Source organism: Sturnus vulgaris, chromosome 5 (assembly GCF_052056855.1).
Source record: "Sturnus vulgaris isolate bStuVul1 chromosome 5, bStuVul1.hap1, whole genome shotgun sequence".
Classification (NCBI taxonomy): domain Eukaryota; kingdom Metazoa; phylum Chordata; class Aves; order Passeriformes; family Sturnidae; genus Sturnus; species Sturnus vulgaris.
The window spans coordinates 25,513,893-25,536,500 of NC_142247.1; the positions used below are offsets into that span (position 1 = coordinate 25,513,893).

Genomic DNA, 22,608 nt, shown 5'->3' on the forward strand with positions numbered 1-22,608 from the left:
TTTTCCTCATGTAAAATGTAGAGTACTAATTGTTGGCTTTTGGCTCTTGCTTTTGCTTTTTTCAAACTAAAAATTTTTGCATGTTCTTGAATTAACCATATGAATATCTGGAACATGAAACATTTAAACAGTTTTTATGTTATGAATCATGAGTTGCATGCTCTGTGGAGAAAACAAATAACTTCAAATATTTATTGTTTTGCTTATAATTCTGGAATGCTCTTGAGTGCTCGTAATAGGATAAAACTCTTCTTTTAAATTGAGGAAAACAGTATTTATAGATTATTTGTAGTCATACATATCCCTTATATTAACAGTAATTGGAAGGTGAATTCCAATTTATTTTTTTTTTTAGTAGAAAGATGCCTCAATTATTTTCCATATTTTACAGTAGAGCAATAAAGGAGAGGAGAAAAATGGAGCTACATATGTCAGAAACACCTATTTACCAGCCCAATTTCATATATAGCATTTTCTCTTTTGAGATAACAGACAAGGAAATAATGCGTATCAGCTAATAGTACCATAAATTTATTAAACCTCTGTGGAAAAACTTCCTCCAAATCGCATGACATAATGATACTCTAGCATGATACAAAATTTTTGAATGGGCGGTGCCTCAGGGAAATTGATGATGAAATAATTATGTAAGCTAAATATATATGTGTTCAGTGAAGAGATTCTCCTAACTGTGTCTGCTTACATTTACTGAGACAGGCTCAAGAGACAGGGCAGTGTAGTAAAGTATTTCCGGGAAGTTTGTTGGAATACTATAGCTGACTACTTTAGGTAAATAAAGTGCTAACAGTGTGGAGGAGGGAGGAGGCAAGGATGTTGTCACTGTCCTCACTTCCTACGGACTATAACATCTGAAATAAACACTGTTAGTCATTGCAACTTTTGCTTTGCTCTTTTGAAAAATCATTTATCAAGTAGGTTCTTTCAGAGACAGGTCACATAAGATTGTTTTGATGATCTTCACTGTATGCCAATGTTAACAAGTCATGAGAGATCAGTGAGGTGCTTAGCATATGATATGTCATATAGGTGACTGTTTGTCTCTTGGAAAAAAAAACAAACAGAAAAAAGTTGCAGTGAAAACCTCATTTGTCCCCACTATTGCTCCCACTGAGAATGGCATAGGGAACTACATATGCTTTTATGTTGGTCTGATAATTGTTTAGAAATTACCTTGTTCAGTATTTCTAATATTAGCAGTAGTCATGATTATTTGAAAAGAAAATACCTCAAAATTTTACTCCTGCCACAGGCTTTGTTTTTCTTTTTCCCTCTCATTTCAATACTCTTTCAATTACTCAGCCAATAGCTAAATGAAAATTGGAAGCTTAAGGCCATTTTAACTGTAGCATTTAAAAAATATTTTTACAATACAACAAACTTCGATGTTCTATATAGAGAAAAGTTTCTGAGTAGTGAGATATGCAGTGCATTACATATAACTGGAAAACACACTGCAATTTCAATAGCCACATAGGCGTAGACCTTAAAGTTGTAAACTCTTTTTCTTCACAATGATGTTTTTAGCAGAAGCTATATATTCCATGTTGCAAATCTGCACAAAATGTATTGCATATTTTCCCCAGAGTTAACCTCAAAGATACAAAAATTGTAGATTAATTTGAGGCTTCTGTTAAAAATCAGCAATTGCCTAGGTATTTCTTTTCATCATGGAAAATTAGCTGCAAGTTGATAATTGCATTCCTTGTTCATCAGACGTGTAGCTTTCTGAAAGTGTGCATAACAGAGAATTGAATTTGAATAACTTGAATAGCTGCATATGAAAACTCTTGGAGTATAATGTTTCAATGAACATTCCTTCATTCCATTCAATAGAAATTAAAATTCTCTTATGAATATGCAGTTTCTTACACCTCTTAAATGTTTGGGTTTGGGTTTTTTTGTGTGTGTGTGTGTAGTTTTTGGAGGGTTTCAAATAAGTAAGAGAAAGGGAAGGAAAGGATGTGAAACTTAGTAGGTCAAGGCAGGATATTTTTGAGGGATTTACTACTTTACATTCTTGAAATGGATTGTGGTAGAAATTTCTAGTTTTTCTTTAAAGGTAAACAAAAATGCATCTTCTTTGAAGAAATTAAACTTTTAATTTAGTTGAGTGCTTTCTAACTAGATTTTTCGTGTCTGAAAATGAGAACAAGTTGGACCATCATGTTCAACAGTTCAAAAACCACATGAGAAAACATTAGCTTTTAAAATCACTAAAACTTCCGTCAGAAACGAATCCACTCTTTCATGTAGAAACAGTGAAGAAAGCATTTATATGAAAAAAATATTGTCAAATTTCTGAAAATACAGACCAATTAGTGAGACTTAATTTATATATTTGTGACTATGTATCATGTATATGTTAGAGCTGATTTACCATTATATTCTTGCCTTATTTGCAAAAAGAATCCTACTTATTGAAATATTACTGAAGAATCTAGCTTTCCCCACAAATTACACATTTTTTGCATAAATGTGTCTAATTACCTGAATTCAGTTTTGATTAGCAGTGTTAATTGATGCAGCTGTGGATGGGCTCTGTTTACCTAAATTACCATGTGCAAACAGCAATACGTTTGAAAGTGAATATGCTAAACTGAAAATACTAATTAGCTAAGACAGATTGTTATTCAAGTCACATCTCAGAGCTTTTTAATGAAAGCCTGAATGTGTCAGAGCTTTATGATATTCAGACAGAAATGTCTATATTACATATGAATTCTAAATTTAATTCAAGGGAACAGATGGAATGTCGACCAGGGTTCTTCTCCATCGCTTCCAGTATTAATGTGAATATTTTACTCTACTGGATACATTTTTGAGTGTGTGTATGTGAGAGAGAAAGGAGTGTGCGTGTGTGTGTGAGAGAGAGAGAGGAGGGAGCCTCCCTCATTGTGTGCCTTGACAATGTGCCAAACAGGGACATCTTACTGGTCTATTTTTGACTGACATATTTGCAAATTATAGGCACCTATTTTCCCAGAATGAAGATAAACAAGCTATTTTGCAAATTTAATAAGGCTAGATAGTTAATGGAATAAAATCAAATAACAGATTAAACAGATCTCATTGAAAGTACTTTTGCAACTGCAGAGATTTCTTCTTTTGCAAGAATTTTTTAGAAAATCCAGGTTTTGTATATAAGAGGACAATTGGGCTACATGTTTCAGATTGTCATGGGAAGGCTTTTAATCTGTGCACGAAAATGCAAATACAATTTCTTTTCTTAATTTTGTTTACAGCAGAACAGATTAAGGTATTCCATTATTGCACTTAATCCCTCTTCGTAGTTCAATTGGATGCAAAACTGTAAATAACTCTTAAAGTAGTACAAAAGAATATCTAGAGCGTAAGTGTTCTTAACATAGATCAGCCACCATACAGCATATGTCCAGTTTTCAATCCATTTATTCTTTTGCTTCAGTGCTTAGATATTCAGGGGTCACCTCCCATGTGAAATTCAGTAATTCCATCAGAAGCTTTATGCACAATGTCTTGACAAAATGAAAGGCAAGGGTTGTAAGTACTGTACCTATTTGTACCAAAATAATAATTAGACTTGTAATGTTCTAATTTTCTTATTTGGGCAGTTCTTTCACAAATGTTCCCAAGATATTTGTAGTGGTCCTGGTTCAACGTAGGTAGCTATGATTATAGTTATAAGAAGTGTCAGATCTTTTGATCTCAATTGGTTGGAACCTATTTTCTTCTGTGTGTTGCAACAAGAGAGAGCACTCTCACTCTTAATCAACTTTTGACTCTGTTATTCCACAGTTCTGATGAATAGGAATTGTCCTGGTTACTTTAGTTTTGTGAACACAATACTCCTTTTTAAAAGGTTCAATAATTCTGTTTTTGTGTAAGTTGACATGTAGAGGTGATGATATTTTCTGCAAGTAATTATCAAAGGTCTTAAACTTTATACCTGAATCCTTTAGTCATGGCCTCTTGTACTCCATTAGCAGAGGCTTTACAGATGGAACATGTTCCTAAATAAATTAGTTCCAGGTACCTTCATTGTTCAGCTGACAATTAACTTGCTGAAGAGGAGAACGGTAGTGGTACAAGTCAGATTTGGACCACTATGACAAAAATATCATTCATTCCTATTACATTGCTAAATATGAGTGATCCTCTATAATGAACTGTCTCTTCAGTCCAGACATCTGACCTAGGAAAAAGCTTTTATCCCTAATAAATCACATTTATCAGGAGCTCTGAGTCATAAAATGTTACACTAGATTTAATGTCAAGTACTTCACCACCCTCAATAGAGCTTGGCTTCTTTATGCAAGGAATAACTGAAAAAGAAAAAGAGACACAGAAGCATCAGTTTCTGGAACACGGAAAGGGAAAGAGGGAGACGCAGATCCAAACTAGTTTTAAGACTGAGTTTGAAAAAACCATGAAAATTTGTGTCCAGACATTCCTCTCATTAGCAAATTTCTAGAATAAATGATTCATAGACAAGATCTTTTGGGCAGTTGAAAATCTTCAAATAAACTGGTAGATGAAAGAAAGAATGGATTAACCCATAGCTTAGAATCTACCAAGACTTTTTTTCCATAGAAAATAAAGCAGAAACTTCCACATAAATGTTTAAAGAAAGACAACACCTGATGCAGAAAATCTCTCCAAACTTTGACCTTTACTCAACTATTGTTTGAGAGCAAAGTCTGTGTGAAAGAAGTCCTGCAGTATTTGCTTTTGGCCTTTAAAACAGAAGTTCAGGCCAGAATTTTGGGGGCAGCAGTCAGCTGTTACTCAGGGCAGCTATATGGTACAGCTGCAAAAGCTGACTTAGCCTTGCAACAGGTTCTTGTTTCTAGTCAACAATATAAAAGTGTGTTTGGTATTTTCTGATATCTGCTGGGCCCAAACTATGCCTTATATAGAATTTGTATAAAATTGCTTAGTAAAGAGATATAATAACATTTTTTAAGATTATATCTTTCTTTAGTTCCAAGATTAGCTAGTTAAGCATAAATTAACCAAATAACAATAAATAAATACTTATGAGTTCTGCAGTCAACCCTCAAATAAGAAAGGCACAAAAAATTATGCAGGAAAAATAGCATAGTGTCAGGAATCATTGCCTGGTTTTATTTCTCAAAAAATTCTGCATCAATAAAAGTGAGTGGTCATCACATTCCTATGGAAAAAAGATTACTTTTGGTCTACTGAAATTCAAACGTTTTAAAGCACATGTGAAAGCCATGGGTATAAGCACCCTCATAAAAATATCTGAAGTATCCGGGAGACTTGGTTCTTATAAAATGTACTTAACCTGAACAGCAGACATGAACCAAGGAGGAATAATCCAAAAGGAGATTCATCCTCATCACTTTTAGAGGTTTTACATTCTCATCATGTAGTGACATTACACCTTTGTTCACGGACAAGCCCATCTAAGAATGGAAATGGTTTCTCTCATTGTTTATATGTATCTTCGATTTGAACTCATCTGTCTTGCTTCTAACTTAAACATTCATGTTGAATTTCACTTTTTTCCCCCCTACAACAGAAAAACCTGTTGCTAATGCAGAAATTCTCTCTTCATCTCCTCCTTAAATGCTTTTGGGCTTTTATTTTGCAGTCCACTTTATTGTAATTCTTGTCATATAGAGTTGACTTGAGAGGAGATGGAAAGATGAGACACTGTGTTGTTTTGGTTTTTGCTCTGTGAATGAGTTGACTGAGTGTATATATATATATATATATATATTCATCCCCTCCGTGCGGATATTTCAAGTTGATTCCAGGGATTTTTTGGTTCCAAAAGAGCAATGGTTCTGGTCTTCCAAGCAATTAATGTGTCAGTTTTGGCTCTGTGGGCTACCTCTTTGACTTGTTAAGGTATTTCTCAAAACAAAGAGGCTTCTGTTGCTGCATTGGGGAATCTTTTATAGATTGCAAGTCAAAAAGTGTCTTCTGCTTTCTTGGATAGTTTATTTACATTTTTCATATCTATTCTGATTTCCAGAATTGAATTTTTGATGCATTCTGAAGTAGTCTTTTTGTTATAAGTTTACTAGAACACCTTACAGTTCACTTACAGAAAATAACTTACACCTCAGTTACTCACTTGAGAGTTTTTAAAGTCAGTTTTAGTCTAAATCTATTGGACAATTAAATGTTCTCTATTTTTAAAGTTCATTGTACAACATTAAGCAATTAACGTTCCTCTCAAAAAAGGGAAGAACATATTACATCTCCTGTCTCTTTCAAGCTCCATCTCAAAATATCCATTGGTATGAAGGGTTCCAGTTTAAAAATGCCTTCAGGACCCTGCCAGAAGTGAAGTCCTCTAGTCTCTTCCAGATTCTGTGTCCCCCTTCTCCAGGCTCCTTTTCTCTTATAGTCCAGTTACTATTTAACATTCACTCTGTTTCTGTGCTATCACTGTATCTCACCTCATCATTTACCGGATCCTCTTTCATGTCTGTCCCTTTCTCCTTGTGCTTGGTACACAATTTGGGTAGTTTTGATTTTTCTTGTTGATCGTATTTCTCTTCTACTTAAAGATCTTTAGGCTGACCATGAGTTTTAGTTTAGTCTTTATTATACTGAAATTGCACTTTCTAATAGTGTGTGAGTAATGCTATGCACCTGAAAAAAAAGTTCATTTACCTTTGAAAGGCAAAACCAAAGTGTGTTATTCTACTAGGCTACTCTAGACATCTGGGAGTGCTATCACCAATGGTGAATATTTTTTTCTATGTGTCTTGTGTCAGCATGGATTTCAAAAAGTCTTGCAAACTCCTTGATCAAATATTTCTGTGCTATCACAGAATCACATTCACTTTGTATGTGAACTTTTCCATATGCTGTCCTCTGCTAGATGTTCTTACGTGTCTTCTGCTCAGATTCAGCTTCAACATTCATTTTTTTCATTCATTAATTTACTTCATGTCTATATTTCAGGCAACCATATGTATGCCAAAAGGGCAAGTGTAATAACTGTATATTATCTGCAAACTTCCACCAAATCAAGACTGATAACTAAAAATTTCTTTTTCACATCACTGGTCTTAATTAATTCTACTCTAACACTGGTCACTGTTAATTCTACTTTTAAATTAAATTTCCTGAAATTTTCTCTATTCTTCAATTCAGACTAAATTGTTCCTCTTGTATTTTTTTATACTAATTAGAAACAATCTGCTTTTAATCTAAAATTACTTTCAACTATCTAAAACTACACAAGGTAGTAAGAAAAGGAAAAGCACGGTAGGTCAGTATCACCTTTTCTGCCACATTAGAGATACTCTGCTTGTTGTGTTGTTGTCCATGTCTATGCAGAAATATGCTCAGAAAGGAAGACTCAAGCTATGTGAATAAATTCCTTTCTTAGATAACTCCATTAGCTCCTTTGTCAATGACATTAAATAGAGATCGCTTTGTCTTCTTTTCAACCTCACACAGCTCTGTTCTCTCTCCTCAATAGTCCCTCATTTATTATTGTGTTTCCCCCATCTACATTTCTCATCATCAGTGACAATGATGCTGCAAGCCTTTCTTTTGGTAGATATTGTGTATGTATGTTTGTGTGAGCGTGCACTTGTGTGAACTTATGAGGTGCATACTTTGGGCCAGTTCTTGTTTCAGACAGAGCTGCCCTGAAATGAATAAAGTCTCGACATGAGAAACTAAGTTTTCTTATATTAGAATGTCTATTAATGTACTATTTCATGTTTCAGTTGTCAGCTGCACCAACTGAAAAGTAGAAACGAACATGAGTATTTGAATATAGTTTATTTCCTGAGTGTGTATGTATGCTTGCACGGCAGTTCTGAACCAATCTGTGTGTGGCATTTTTATGTTGCCATAAACACAGAGCATTTAATTTGGGTGAGTGTCTACTACAAGAGACATAATTTTTGAATAATGGCTTTTCCAAGCCTATACATTCTCGGAAGGAAAATTGCAAGAGCAGATAAAAATATGCCTCACTACATTTAAAGTAGTGAAAAGGCCTGTCTGAAAGTTGTGGTTGCATAATATAGCAAGTGTGTTTCTATCTATATTTCGCATACTCATGTGTATGCATGTACAAATGCATAGCCCATCAAAACAGCTGTAAAGATGGCATAGAAAATTTTATCAAAACTCTCACCATCTCTCTTCTTTTTCTTGACAATTCCACTTTATCTGACCATTTTTGGGGCATTTAGAGCATATTCCAACAATTGCCAGTGTCTTTTTCCAAACAGACTAAAAAGTCCTTTTTCTCTTAGAAGAAAATTATCCATGCGCTTATTAGTCTCCAGAGTAGTATTAGACTGTGTTTAAACCAGAGACTATTTTTATGTTAATTTTCTCTCTGGATATAAGAATGGAAATTTTACTTCTAGAAAGAAGGAAGAAAACTCGGCCAAAGTCCCAATGCAACAAAATACTTCTTTCCAAGCACATGAGCTCTCAGATGTGTAAAATCAAATATTTATATTTTACCCAGCTTTTTTTTTTTGTGGTTGTTAGATTGTGTAACTTTTAAATGTTTTTGCTTTGACTGTCCTTTTTCTTTTGTACCTATACAATTTGAGTCTGCCTTCAATAATGCCAGTGTGCTCTAAATGCATAATATTAACTCTTTCCCCATTTCCTCATTACAGTATGAACTTTGATCCTTATACCATGTATTTGTCTATAAGGTCTCTTTCAAATCTTCAGAAAAAAACCCAACCCTGTACGTCCATGCAAGTGTGAAGGAGAGATAAAAGAAAGATTTTTTTTTAGACAAGTCACATTGTTTCTCTTTCATTCCAGCTTCAGCTATAAGGCCTGTGAGGGAGGACAGTAGAAAATTTGTTGGGTTGTAGTCAGTGGTGGAAGGAACTGGGGACTCCAGGTACTATTTTGATACAAGTAAAGGAAAAAAAACCCCATTCTTATAAATAGCATGACATAGAAGGGAGGCATAAATATGAATGGTACCATTTAACTCTTGTGCTTGCTTATCAAAGACAAATATGCTGTAAATGATCAGATACTGAAATGTTACAAGGCTGCAGTGGACAGCTACAAAATAATCAACATACTGTATTTTTTAACTCAATAGAAGACTCTTCAAGGCAACAGGTGCATCCGTTGTAGCTTGTTCAATTGACAAAAAGTAAAATGACTTCTTGGTCCTGACCATTCACCAATGGCTTTATTTGTAATATATTATGTATGTATTGATGTATACGTATTTATATGTATGTATTATGTAATTGAAAGGTTCAGTTCACTTGACAAACAAGGGAATTTCACAAAATTGTAAGTGCATATTGCTGCTTTCTAGCTTTTGTGCTTCTGGAGATGGGTCAGTGCTGTGTCGGGACAGAAAGCCAAAAACAGTCCTCCAAAACTCTTTTAAAGAAATGATTGAATACCTAAATTAATGGTAGATGTTAAAGTCTGCCCTTAAAAAGGGATTTTCTTACCACATGTATTAGGTTTAAATAATTTCAGACTTGAATTTTGGAGTAGAACCCGCAGAGAGTCAACTTCACTCAGAGTGAAATCTGAGGCCTAAATAAAAAGACATTCATCTATTAGGAATGCAAAATTTGAAAAAGAAACCTGTGGTGTCTGTATTGCATTATATAAACTCTAATTTGTCTGATGATATAACAAACAATGACAGGAGAAGACCCTTGGCTGCATATCCATTATACTTTTGTAGGACAGCCAAACAGTTTACTCATCCATACGTTCTGGGTTCCAAAACCAGTTCTAATAGCAAGGAAAAAATGAACAAAAATTGACGTTCAGTTTTATTAAGTAATTATTTATAGTCGGTACAACTTGGAGATGCTTTCTGACAGTTAATTTAAATTTAACTCTAGAAAAATGGTGAAAGGCTTAAAGTTCAATGTTGCCCAAATCATTAAGGACTGTGTATCAGAGAATTCTTTTAAAACAAGCGTTGATTGGAGGTATATATTCACTTTTTTTTTTCTTAGAAATACAGAACTCAAGTGATAGCAACTGTTGTTTATTCAAATGTTTAGATTCTCATTCATGTGATCAACCAACACTGAATTGCTAGCTGAAATGCTGAGAGGAATAATCAGTTATAAGTTCCTCCTGTACCTATATATATTTTTGAGATTTCTTCTTTAGAACTTTCTTCCCACTAAACATATATAAAATGTTATCTCTGATACGGTACATATGATATTTTAATTACAGTTCATTGTTCTCAAACCTAATTTGTTGCATTTTAAGTCTAATGATATTAGAGCTGGGAACTGAATAAGTGTTCACATGAGAGAATTTGGCAAAATGTACTATTATGCATAGGAAATCTAAGTGGGTTTTTTTCCCCTATTTCCTGAAGAAGGTCTAATTTATTTTAAGAATGAGTTGCCATTCAAGACATAACCATTACATCTAGTAAATGTATTGCAACACTCTATTTTTTTGAGAGTGCTGTATTTCTTCTGTATAGCAAAAAATGACAGGTTCAAATTACACACATCATAGAAAGGCTTTTAAGAGAAAGCAAATGTTTACTAAGTCATTAACTGACAAAGAATCATAGAGTCATTAAGTTGGAAAAGACCTTTGAGACCATCAAGGTTTGGGACCTATTCTGAAGGATGCAAAAAAAGGCAGAACCAAACACACACAAACAAACAAGCTCACCAGCCTTTTCCAGTAGCTAGTCCATTCAGAAAGAAGACTTGTTGGAGTGCCTGGAAAATTGGTAGCCACCATCTAACACTGCTCGCTGGACTTAATCTTAGTAATTGTACTCATATCCTTCTCTCAAGCATTTCTTCCTCATCTGTAAAATAGTTACCTAATTCTTTTGCATGAGCTATGTATGTGAGCAACGTGGCCTGCTGCAGATTGAAGTGAAAAACTAGGATTGTGTTTGGGGCATGCTCTAAAGCCAGCTTTTTGTTTTAGTTTTTGTGAGGTTTTTCTGTTTGATTGGATTTTTTCCTCTTAAGAAGAGGGATACAGCTTAGGCATGTCAGCTGGTCAGAACAAAAGTGATGAATACATGGGCAACAGCTAATCTTGGTAAATAAATATGAGAATGCATCACTCCCTCAAGTCCTGTGAGGGCTCTGGCTGTTGGTCAGGAGAGACAAATGGCATTTCCCTTTGTTGTCAGCTGTTTGGGGAGGAGGGGCATTGTATCAGAAATGAAGGCCAGGATTCTTGCAAGTGAAAGACCTTACAGGGAATACCAGTCTTGTAGCTCTCATGGTTATGTGCTTCCAACAGAAAAAAAATATTGTGTGAATGCATGGTTTTTTTTCAATTGGCTAAAATCATACTGGTTGGGTTTCAGTAATCTAGTGTTCACAAGACAGAGGCACTTAGAATTTCTTTCATTGTTAGGACACAGAATTGCAAGGTCTTCATTTTCAAATTGAATATACATAAATGTCACAGTGTCCTGGTCACACACAGAAAAACCAGAAAGTAAGACATCCTACTGGTGGGATCCTGTTACACCGACTGGTGTTCCACTTGGATCACAACACTTTAGACTTAAAGGCTGGAAAGGATAGAAATGTGATTCCCACACCTAACCAAATAACTTGTTAAACTGTGAGAATGTTGTTTAAAATGAAATCCTGACTAGAAAAAACTGAAAATTTCTCACCTTTCTGAGCAAACTGTTCTGGTGGTTAACTAAGCCTACTGTTACAGTGCAAGTTAGCAATATTTTGAATTTTGTGCAGTTTTGCCATCTGCATGGCTGATAATCATGTGGAAGGCAAACAGTATCATAAAATTTATTACAAGAAGGTGGAGAGTGTTGTCACTTGTGTGAGAGGGTTAAATGGGGTCAGCTTCTCACACATTTTTTGTCTTGGAGTGAGAAGGATGTCATATGGAACATTTCAAAGATCTACCTCTTCCATATGCGGTACAATGAATTAGAGTTTAAGTTACTTGTCTGTTAACATGTGCTGCCCTTGAGGAGATGGGAAAAAAAGGAATAGCAACAAAGGTGCTGAGGATCTTGTAAACATGGAATGACATGGCATCATGTTATTGTGTTGCAAATGGCATCAAAATATGTTGATGGGGGAATATTTTTGGAAAATTGAGTTCCAACGTCAAATTTGTGTCTTGAACACATATTTTTTCATGATGAATAAGGCTTTTTTTGGCAAAAAGATTGATAGGGGTACATGAGTTTGTCTTAGAGCTTAGGTCAGGAGGACAACAGAACTTCCTATTTCAGTTTCTGTACCATCTTGAAGCTCACAGTGGAAATCTGTTTTAAAAAAATAATAGTAGAGTCTAAATCAATTGCTGTAAATCTAATAAGTGATTACTTCTCCCCAGCCCCTTTTCCATATAAACAGATGCATTGTCTTCTTTCAAGCACTTCCTAAATTGTGGAAGCAAGTGTTACATTAAAATCATCTGTGCATCTTCTGTTGGAAAGTCCATTTCAATTGAAAGTATCTGCTGCCATTAGTGGAGCCATTCTTGATGTTTTTGTTCTTTGCTGTAGCTAAGCAATTTGTTTCTGACTTCCTTTCAGTCAGAAAGTTCTGGGGAGTGAATATATATATAAATAAATATATGTTGCAATTTCATGTTACCCTCATGATGTATAGGGCTTGAAGGGAGGGAATATGACCATATGGGAATGACTTTCTTATCCAAGTGGAAACAGGTTTAGTCAGCTTCCAGGAGGGGTCCATAAACGTAATACAGTAGAAGAACACACAGAGCTGTACTTTAATGGCCATTAATTGCCTCTGCTGTGCATTCAGGGTCAGGGTACCTGGAAGACATATGCTTGTATTATGAATGGAAGGAAAAATATCTTCTGAGCAAAAGAAAATCTAATGCTAATTAAAATTTTCCAAGGGCTGGGCTGGATAATTCTTCTTTTGTGTTCTTAAATCTCTTTTGATTTTAATTGCATGACAAAAAATTGACTGTAAGTGTAATGTTAGCAAATGTTGATATTTGATTGCAAGCATTTGTGAATGCTAAGTCAAAGAATTGAATTACTTTAATTGGGGTGGGTTTATTTTCTCTTTCTTCATGAGGTTTTTTTGTTGTTTTTGTTTTTCCACAAGACAGCCACACTGGTAATAAAGCTTGTACTGTCAGTATGCTGAAGGTCATTCCTGTAATCTATTCAGTAAGATCTGCTCCCCTTTAGGTGGAAAGAAAATATCAACTGAGCATACCTAAAAACGTCCAGAAAATCCTATTGCACTTACTGAATTTCAGTTATGTGTTTCAGATTCACATAGAATTCAAATATGAAAAATTGTAGCAAGTTTCTGATGTTATGAACAGGGTTTCCCTCCCTCCCCCCTTCTGTGCTGTCGTAGCGAAACAAGGAAATACTTCTCAGATATAGCAAAGGATAAAATGAAATTATTAGCATTAAAAATATACCTAATACTGTGTGATATGTTTTAAAACTGGAAACAAAGATAGGATATGTCTTATCTGTCTGTCGTGACTCCCTGTGCATCTGTCTGTCTCTCTAGAGCAGGTCAATAAAAATGATTATAGCTGGCATCTCACAATTGTACACCCTTAAAGCATGAAGCAATAATACTGTGAAGGAAATTTTTTTTCTGACCTTTTCAAATTACATCCAACTGTCTAGGGAATTTCTCAGTGACTAGAGGTAATAAAGTTCAATCCGTTTTGCCGGTTGGCTTCAAATTTAGCTCCTCAGAAGCCCCAACTTATCTATTCTTTTTATCTTGGCCTTGGCATCTATTCAGTACAGTAATCCATGCATCTAATCTTTTTTTTTTCTCCCCTCTCAGGTTTAGCTGGTGGATCATATTGTGAAATCTGCAGCCATGAAAGGCCCTCCATTTACTGCACCCTTCAAAACGAAATGTTAGCATGGGAGGCTAAGCTGGTATGTTGCCTTTGAGAGGCTCTGGTTGAATTTAATTAGCTTTTAGATTTCATCTCCATCTCACATCTCAGCTCTCACCATTGTGTGTGATTTAGGCTTCACTGACTTCCATTATTTAAAACTTTTCCAACTTAGCTGTGCCACTTTAGAATACTGAGGGGAAAGCAAAGTTTAAAGTTCATTGTCTTAAATTGATTTCTATTTAGTTTTTATGCTGTGAACTCAGAAACAATAGAGACGCAGTCTCCCACTAAGTTAGAATTCAAGTGACAGGCAACCTTTTCTGCATGTCTTGTCTCTCATTGTACTCCACAAAGTAAAACTGGAAACAGTTAAAGAACATCTTTAGCAAAATATTTCTTAAATTATTTTTAAATTTGTAAAAACTAGGCTTTACTGCTGTCTCTTCCCTGAAATATTGAATCTGTGTTTATATATATATATATATATATCTGATCTGCTAATGAATGACCTGCAGAACATTCAAAATGCGTATCTAAAAGCACCTGTAAAACGCTTGCTTTTAATCTTGCAAGTAATACATTGGAAGACATACATAGCTATCTTAATGCAGTTGCAAGGGAAGGGAGTAGCTACAGATTGGTTTGGTAAAGATAGGAGGTTTGGGTTTTGGTTTTGGGGGTTTTTTTTGGTTGTTTTTTTGGTGGTTTTTTTTTTGGTTTTTTTTAGTTTTTTTTGGTTGGTTGGTTGGTTTTTTGTTGTTTTTTGTTGTTGTTGTTGTTTTTCTGTCGTTTTGGGGTTTTTTTTGTTTTCTCCTTTCTGAATTCCTCTTCATTTTGATTCTGTCTTCTGAAACGAAGGGAAAACACGGTCATATGGGTAACATACGAAATTGGGAGTTTATAGATCTTACCCCTGTATGTAAATGGGCCTCTACAAGGGCTGTAATATTTGTCAAGTCACTCAATCAACTTTGTACCATAACCCTGGTGTATCATAACCCTAGCTATTGTGAAAAGCTCTCAGGGTGTGCTCAGCAGGGGATGAGCACAGGGTGGAATCTGACTGTTTCTCTGTGTTTAATTGTTTCAGCTAAAAGGATATGGGTTCATTTTTAATAAAAATATATTGTGCTCTGTTGATACTAGCCATGTTGAAAGTGGGATAATCAATAATCTGAAGGCCTGTCATGCCTGAAAGAATGGCATTCTCAAAAAAATTGCTGAGGATATCTTTAATTCTGAAATTAATTTAGGAAAAACAGTACCCCACGTTGGTAAGGCTTCTCACATTCACAGGTGGGGGTTTTTTTTATGTCCTTACTGTCACTTCCTGAAAAGAAATGTTGCTAAGTTGACAGATCCAGTTATATTTTTAATCAAGCAAGAATAAACATTTCAAAATTCTTTTATTAGTTTAGTGCAAAAGATAACATACCTAAATTTGCAATATGCTAGCTCATGTCCTTGTTTCAGAGATAATATGGAGGGACATATCAGAGTGTACACGAACACCCAGCTTGGTATTAAAGTAAAGTTAAATACATGTTTGTGTGGACATGTTCATTTACTTTCACATCTTGGAAGCTCCACTGACACATGTGGAGTTATTTTTTAGTAGAACCAACTGTTTTTCAGTCTACATGGATTAGGCTTCTCCTGATATTCCAACATTCAGGTTGGTCTCTAGATATGGAGACAAGCAACCCAAAAGGGTGCATAGTTTACCGAGTATCAGAGGTCTGAGAAATACCTCCTAGAAGTAGCAAGTTTTAGCTTCTCAAAGCAATGTCACTGTTGTTGGCTATCTATATCTGTATCTATATCTTTTTACAGTAGGTGCTTGAAAAAAATACAGTAAATATCCCCCATAATATTTCAGGCAGAAATACATAGAAATGGAATAATTTTGAATGCAAGTGTGATATTAAGATGGTGAGTTTTCTCTTACTGAACAAGTTCTTATTTCCAGAATTCTTTCTAACTTGCAAACCCAAATGCTGGGCAGCAGCTGATCTGCTGACAGGTTTTTTCTACCATACTGAGAGTTTTCAGCTCAAAAGTATTGAAAATTAATTTTAAGGAGAAAATATTTTTCTTATTTATTTATTTATTTATTTGAATTCCATTCAGCACATTATATATTACATAAAAGGATCTGTGTTGTGATATCTAAAATGCTTACATTTCCTTTCTTGGAGTGTCTGTGGGGACAACCACTAAGCAAAAGGTGTTGTTTTCCATTTGGAATGTAGCTATGTTTTATGTTGTCAAAGCTAGGCATTATGAATTACTGAAGGCCTCAACACCTGAGAACAACATTCTAGTTTTGGTTATTACTAGGGAACATCGAAATCTTCTTTGCCAATTAATCCATTCCTTAAAGTAGCTAATTAAAACTAATTTTAAAAAAAACCAAACAAATCACAAGTGTCTTTCAAATCAAACATACTACATGATGTCTTATAGTGGGAAACAACAGATATCCTGATGTTTTCCTGGTTTAATGTCTTTATAGCTTTCCTTTCTATTCTGTAGTTCCTGATTTTCATAAATAGAGAGTACAACAATAGTATGCCAAGGATAGGATATGAAAAGTGGTGTTTCAGCTTTGCTTTTTTCTCAGTTAGAAAACATCTAGTTTAACAAATCTTTTGGAGCAGAAATTACTGTAGATTGAATCACAATAATTCCTGTCCGTGCATCAGTGGTGTTAAAATAGGAGATTGCATTATACATATCAAAGGGATTGTGTGAATGTTACTGATACACTGTTGTTCAGTGTTATTTATATTTTCATAATTAGTCTATAAAGTCTTAATAATTAGCTCTCTAATTTCCCAGAAAAAGCGTGTAATTTGTTGAACTGGTTGAAGGAAGAAAAAAAAAGCTGACCAATGTGGCATTGTAAGTTAATAGTATAGAACAAAGCATAGTCATAATTAGTCGAGAAAAGGACTTTCCCTGTTCAGTCCAGTTCATAATAAAAAGTGCCTCACCAAAGTGACTTAGAAAATAATACATTCAGACTGAGCAGAATTACTGCCTAGCAGATTCTATTTATCTGTAGCTTAAAAAGCAGCTGCGTTTTTGTAAAAAGCAATGAATGTGGCAGTCCTACTTAAAGGTAGAAGAAAAAGAACACCCCTTGTTTTGTAATAAGGGGATTTTCAATTTAAAAGAGAGAGAGAGCCTGTTGTGTGAAGTATGGTTATTACATTCACTGTATTCTATCTCACCCACCAGGAGGCTAATAACGAAGGAGTCAGTGAAGGAGACCAGTGCCACGAGGGTTATCTCGCAGCCCCAGATGCTGGATAAGTTGAAGGAGGCAGAATCACTTTTGGATGACATTCAGGAAGGCCTTGAATGATTATCTGGCGAAAAAAAAGACTATTCTTTCCGAGGTAAACAGTCCATTTCATCTGTCTGCTATTGCTGTAAAATATGTTTATATAAATACTTCTAAAGTTCATTTTTTATCATTTTTCAGGTTTCTTTGCCTAGATGCAGCAATGATCTTTTAGGAATCCTTTTTGAGACAAAGGATCCACTCCACCTCCAACCACACTTAAGGAAATTCTTTGAAGGAATTGACAAGCTCACTTTTAATCACAAGAGAGAAATTACCCACATGGAGTCAGCAGAAAATGAAAAAGTAGAGCTCGTGCTGCGAATAATTTCAGCAAGTGCCAAGGGGCTAGTTGAGAAATGGCTTCATGAGGTGAATATCTTTAGCTCTTACTTAGGGTTTGGTTACTGTATGATCATTTTCTCTTTTAGGAGCAATGAATATTATAAGCGTATACTAAATAGCTCTCTGAATATTTGTCAAGATGTTGACAGATTTCAGCCTTATTGTTGTTATTTATTGTAACTAATTCAGCATCTGCAAATGGGCAGAAATTAATTTTAATAAAAAGCTCTCTTGAATCAGACTGTCAACAGAAGTCATCTGTGTCTGAAACCATATGTGTGAATATATGTTTGAGTCTACATGTATGTGTTTTTGTGCTTTCATGGTGTAATGTCTGTAGTTCAGGAGGATAATATGTAAAAAAATAATCAAAGAAATGTGAGATTTTGAATGCTTCCCTTCACCCTGCAGAAAGCATGTCCCATTGTATTGGAGGGTTTAATATCCAATCATTTTAACAAAAGGGAAGAGAAATTATGTCACTGATAACATCCTAACCTTTCCCCTTTGGGCCTCTAATCTAAATTCATTGGTTTCAGTACGAAATTAGTTTGGTGACCTTTTTTGTTTGCTTTATTTAACCTTCCTCTCCCAGTGGATGGGAATGGGACCTTCCATTCTTTTTACTTTCTGGGCATTTCTCTTCCACGTGCTTACATTTCTCCTGGGGCAGGATCAGCCCCAGAAATTCCACTTCCCCTTTGTTCACTGTTGCGGGTACCAGCCTGGTCCTCAGTGCCTTGTCCCTGGGTGCTCCCTAGGCAACGGTAAGTGTCAGGGACCAGCACCCAGCTCCAGCAGGAGAGGGGAGGGAAGGCTGGGGGGTTGCTGTTTTTATAGCCAGATGATTGGGCAGAGGCTGGGGGGAATCCCTGGGCAGTGAAACCTGGAGCAGGTGGCAGGTGAAAGGTGTTTGCTCCTATTATGTATGGTGTTTCTACTTTGCTCAGTTTCTCCTGGGCAAAGCCAGACTGCACAAGCCCATTTGTGAATCCCCTTTTCCCACACAATGAAGCAGCAATGTGCCAGCTTTGGATGGAGCCTCCTTAGGGAGTGACTGCACACAGTTTAAATGTTCCATCTGCATCACTGTTCAGGATAGGGAGGGGAGAAGAGGGGATGATTTAGCTAAGCCCAAACACTTACCACCCTGCTCTCTCTGTCAAGCCACTAGCTTGGTTTTGGACTAGTTGATGTCTTCCATTAAAAAAAAAAAAAAAAAAAGGAAAAAAAGGTGATAGTGGATAAGGCAGTCCTGAGGAGCTCAGGAAACACCCAGATTCTCAAGCCTGTGATATAATTTTTAGTTTTCACTTTCTTCCACAAATGAAACAGTGTTGAGGAAGGTGAGCAGCTGTGTTTATTTTAATACATCTATTTTAACCCTCACCTAAAAACAAATGGGAAGGTTTGGGAGTGCATTAATCTGGTTCTGATTAGTGTCTCTTTCTCCCTCAAAAGTGCAACCTGAGATTAATGAATATAAACTAGAGTTTCATATGCAGTCTTTAAGTCATTTGCATGTTTTATGCATGATAATTGAATTTATTTATGCACTTCCTTTCATTTAATGATTTCTCGCTCTTTTCTATGCTATCAACATTATATTATGCAAGAAATAGGATTTGGTAGGCGAGAAAGGATAGCAGTATATAAATCAAACCCGAGTTAATTTTGAGTTCTAGTGTCAACACTAGATCAGAATTAATATTGGTCCCATGCCAGTGGGTTTACATGGCTGGGAAGATGTAAAATATTTTTGGTAAAGCATAGACTTTTAGCTTGAGACACTTCTGATGCAGCCTAGTTTGCTTGCAAGTGCACAAGCAAAATTATTTTCAAATGGCAGTTAAATTATTGTATTGACTTTTCAATGACCCGAGAGACTTGTGTTTCTACTTGGCCAATTAGTAGTAATAAGAAGATGAATAGTAATTACACTAATAAATAACTGTGTTCAGACCAGGACCTCAGTATTATAGTCTGGGTTAGAAAATCAGGATATTTTATAATTTGTCTCATTTGGTCTTTCGTCAGGAGAAATACGGATTTTTGAGCTATAGTAAATTTGTCATAGCCAAGAAGGTAAAAGTCCTAGGGATGACAGGAGCTCTGTGACAGTAGCTGTTTCAGTGTTATAAGTAGGGAATCTTGTTCTGTTTCTGCAATTAAGCTCAGATGTCTTAAAGATGTCTTAGTGTTGGAGTCCGATTTTTTTATAATGCATGCCAGGAAGTTACTAAGGAAAATTAGGAAAAAGATGCTGGTAGTGGTGCTTTCATAGCGTTTATCTATACCAGTTTCTTTTGTGTCTCTTGTCTTTCCTTATGTCTTGAAAGATGTATGTGGAAGTGATATTTTTCTGTGGTGTCCTGTCTTTTATCAGTGAATTAAATGGTTGTGTCTTGTGATTGTTTCTTGATTCCCGTAGGTAGGAATGTGTTTAAAGGCTAAAGCTCTGTTAATTTGTGATGTAACCATTTCAGTGTCTTTCTTGTCATTGAAATGTAGTTAAAAATGTTCAGTAATGTAGCATGAAATCATTGGTTAGTTTTGGAATGGTGGTGAAATCATGTGAAGAAAATAAGTATTGCATCTGATCAAGATAAATTCACTCTAGTGTTTTATGGCTTTTTATTCCTATGTGATAGTAATAAAGTCTCATGTAGGGATGGAAGCCATGAAATACATTGTGAAAAATCATCAACTCAGATGGGGCCATCAGGATAGCATGCTGTAGTTGTAGAGTTATTGAGAATGATTGGAAGATGGTTTAGTGTGTCATCACTTTGACTACCATGTTTTTGCATTTTGTTTCTTCATTCTTCACCCACGTAGTTTGATGAGAGGAAGTCAGTTTGTAACGAGATGATCCATCTTTACATTAGTGTTCAGTATTTAAATTGTTCATACATCTTTCATTTTCTGCCAAAGATAACACTGTATATGAAACCCTGAGCTAAGAATTTAATATCGCTAATAAACACGTGCCAAAATGAATACAAAGAAATACCAATGAATTTCTAAATGTTTGGAAATAAGGAAGGAAACAAAGCAAGGTCTACCCTATTAGCAACTGGTCCAGATTCTTTATTTCCATGTTTAAGAGCAAATCTGAGAGGTAATCCAGGGATTAAAAAAGAATTTTCTTTTCTGCTTGCATGTCTTTCTGAAAGTGCTTGTTCTTTTCCTCTCTGAGATGAAGGCTGACAGTGCTGGGCTCAGAAAACAATTTCTGACAAATTCCTTACAGTGCTGCTATTCCACATATTGCCTTACTGCTCCTCTCCTTTGCTTTTGTGTACTGATCTCCTTTGGGAATGTTTTGGGGAATGTTTTTTATTCTGATGCAACTATTTCCAATTTTTCTGTTGTAATATTCCTCTGAAGCATATGTCAATAAAACATTATTGATTTTTGGTACTTTGACTCCTTTATTATTTCTCTTAGGTGTGACTTTTTTTCTCTGTGCTAAAAATACTGTCTTTATTGTAGCTAAGGTCATCTTCTGGTGAAAAGCCCCAGCAATAATTAGTCGAGATGTATATTTCCCATTTTATTATAAATTTTAATTTCTTCTTAAATCAAACAGCACATGGAGAAATTAACCATGATTAAATTCACAGAAATGGCTTGGAAATTATTTCAGTCTTACTTGGGCTTAGAAAGGGTAGACCCAGGCTTGCTTCAGTGGTGTCATGTGAAAGAAAAGTATAAAAACCTATAAACCACATTATCGTCAGACTCCTGTTAAATGAAAAAATATTTTCCTCCTTATGTATTAACACATTTTTTTCCAGTAGTATCCAGGGTGTACAGCCAAGAGAATAAACTGTGTTTATTTTTCAACTTTGTATTTGGCTAAGATAAAAAATTGTCTTCATCTTTTCTATACCCACTGTGGTGGTCACTTTTCAGAGACCTGAGATGAAGTCCTTTAAACATGGACTTCTGTGCTATTTTCCTCCATTTCTACCACTTGAATGACAAACTGAAATTATTCTATTGATAAATTTAATTCATCTTTACTGCAAGCTAAACTTTGAAAAGTAATCTATAATCCCACCTGTAGAGTATATTTTCAGAACTGTGTTTTATTTCCAAATTATTTCAAGAATCAAGAGTTACAGTACTCTGAAATAACACCAGAGGTGAGTTCATCCTTGGAAGCTAGGCACTAGAATGGCCTAAGGTGCTTCAGTGACTCTCTTCATAGCATGTTTGCAGATCTAACTCCACTGACTACTTCAGAAGCAGCTCCAAGGGCCCGAGAGTGTTCAATGCTGGAGTTAATGAGCAATGACCTGTCCTGGAGTGGTCACACCTTAAAGTGTTAGTGGAGGAGAGAGTGTTACTTTGGGATTATATTTTCTTTCTAGTAGTTGTTCATCTGTAGATGTTGCAGATAACCTTTAGTCTATTATTTTCTATTATGTTCGTATTTATACCCTCATTATTTTCCTTTTCTTCTGCCTCCAGGGTGGAGCTGATCTATTTTTTTTTCTGAGCAAGAAATACTCTTTCTTATAAATCCTGAAATACGACTTCAGATATATTTCTCTGAATTATACATTGTAAGACCTTGACAATCAGGTTTTAAGTGACACCTTGCCATGATGGCAGAGAGAGTATTTTTCTTGTCAGTGTCAAATTGAGTAAAAAGTGTGTATGTTTAAAATGTAGTCAGTTGTCAGAAAAAAGCAAGGTCTTGTCACAAAGATGAAATGTTAAAGTTACCTCTTTGTTAAATATATTGTACATGTCCATATTACGTGTGTTCTTAATAAATTAACAGCCTTAGACAAGAGCAGGACATTGTTCTACTTACACCTTCAAAATACAGTGTGAGGTAGTGGACATTCCAGCTCTCAGGAGAAGCAGCATCTTTGTCATCTCAGATCCAAGCACGCTTTCCTAAGTCTGTCTTGGATAATGCAAACAGCTTGAGTGTCACCTGTAAAGGGGGCAAGTCTCTGAAAGCAAGTGTAATGTGTTTTCCACAGCCTGGATTATTAAATCAAGAGCCGTGGTTTTCTGCTGGAGTTAGTGCTTTAAAGCACTTCTTCAAG

The 22,608-nt window shown here is 35.4% G+C and overlaps 1 long non-coding RNA gene across 3 annotated transcripts in view; it reads left to right on the forward strand.

Annotated features, from left to right (window-relative positions):
- The window catches only part of LOC148223593 (uncharacterized), an 80,949-nt gene extending 59,987 nt beyond the window's left edge, over nucleotides 1–20,962 (forward strand). For all 3 annotated transcript variants that reach the window (XR_015803823.1, XR_015803824.1, XR_015803825.1), the window contains 3 exons: nucleotides 13,785–13,882; nucleotides 17,089–17,249; nucleotides 17,336–20,962. This is a non-coding gene — a long non-coding RNA (uncharacterized LOC148223593). The remainder of the gene's footprint in view (nucleotides 1–13,784; nucleotides 13,883–17,088; nucleotides 17,250–17,335) is intronic.
- The last annotated feature ends 1,646 nt before the right edge of the window (nucleotides 20,963–22,608 follow it).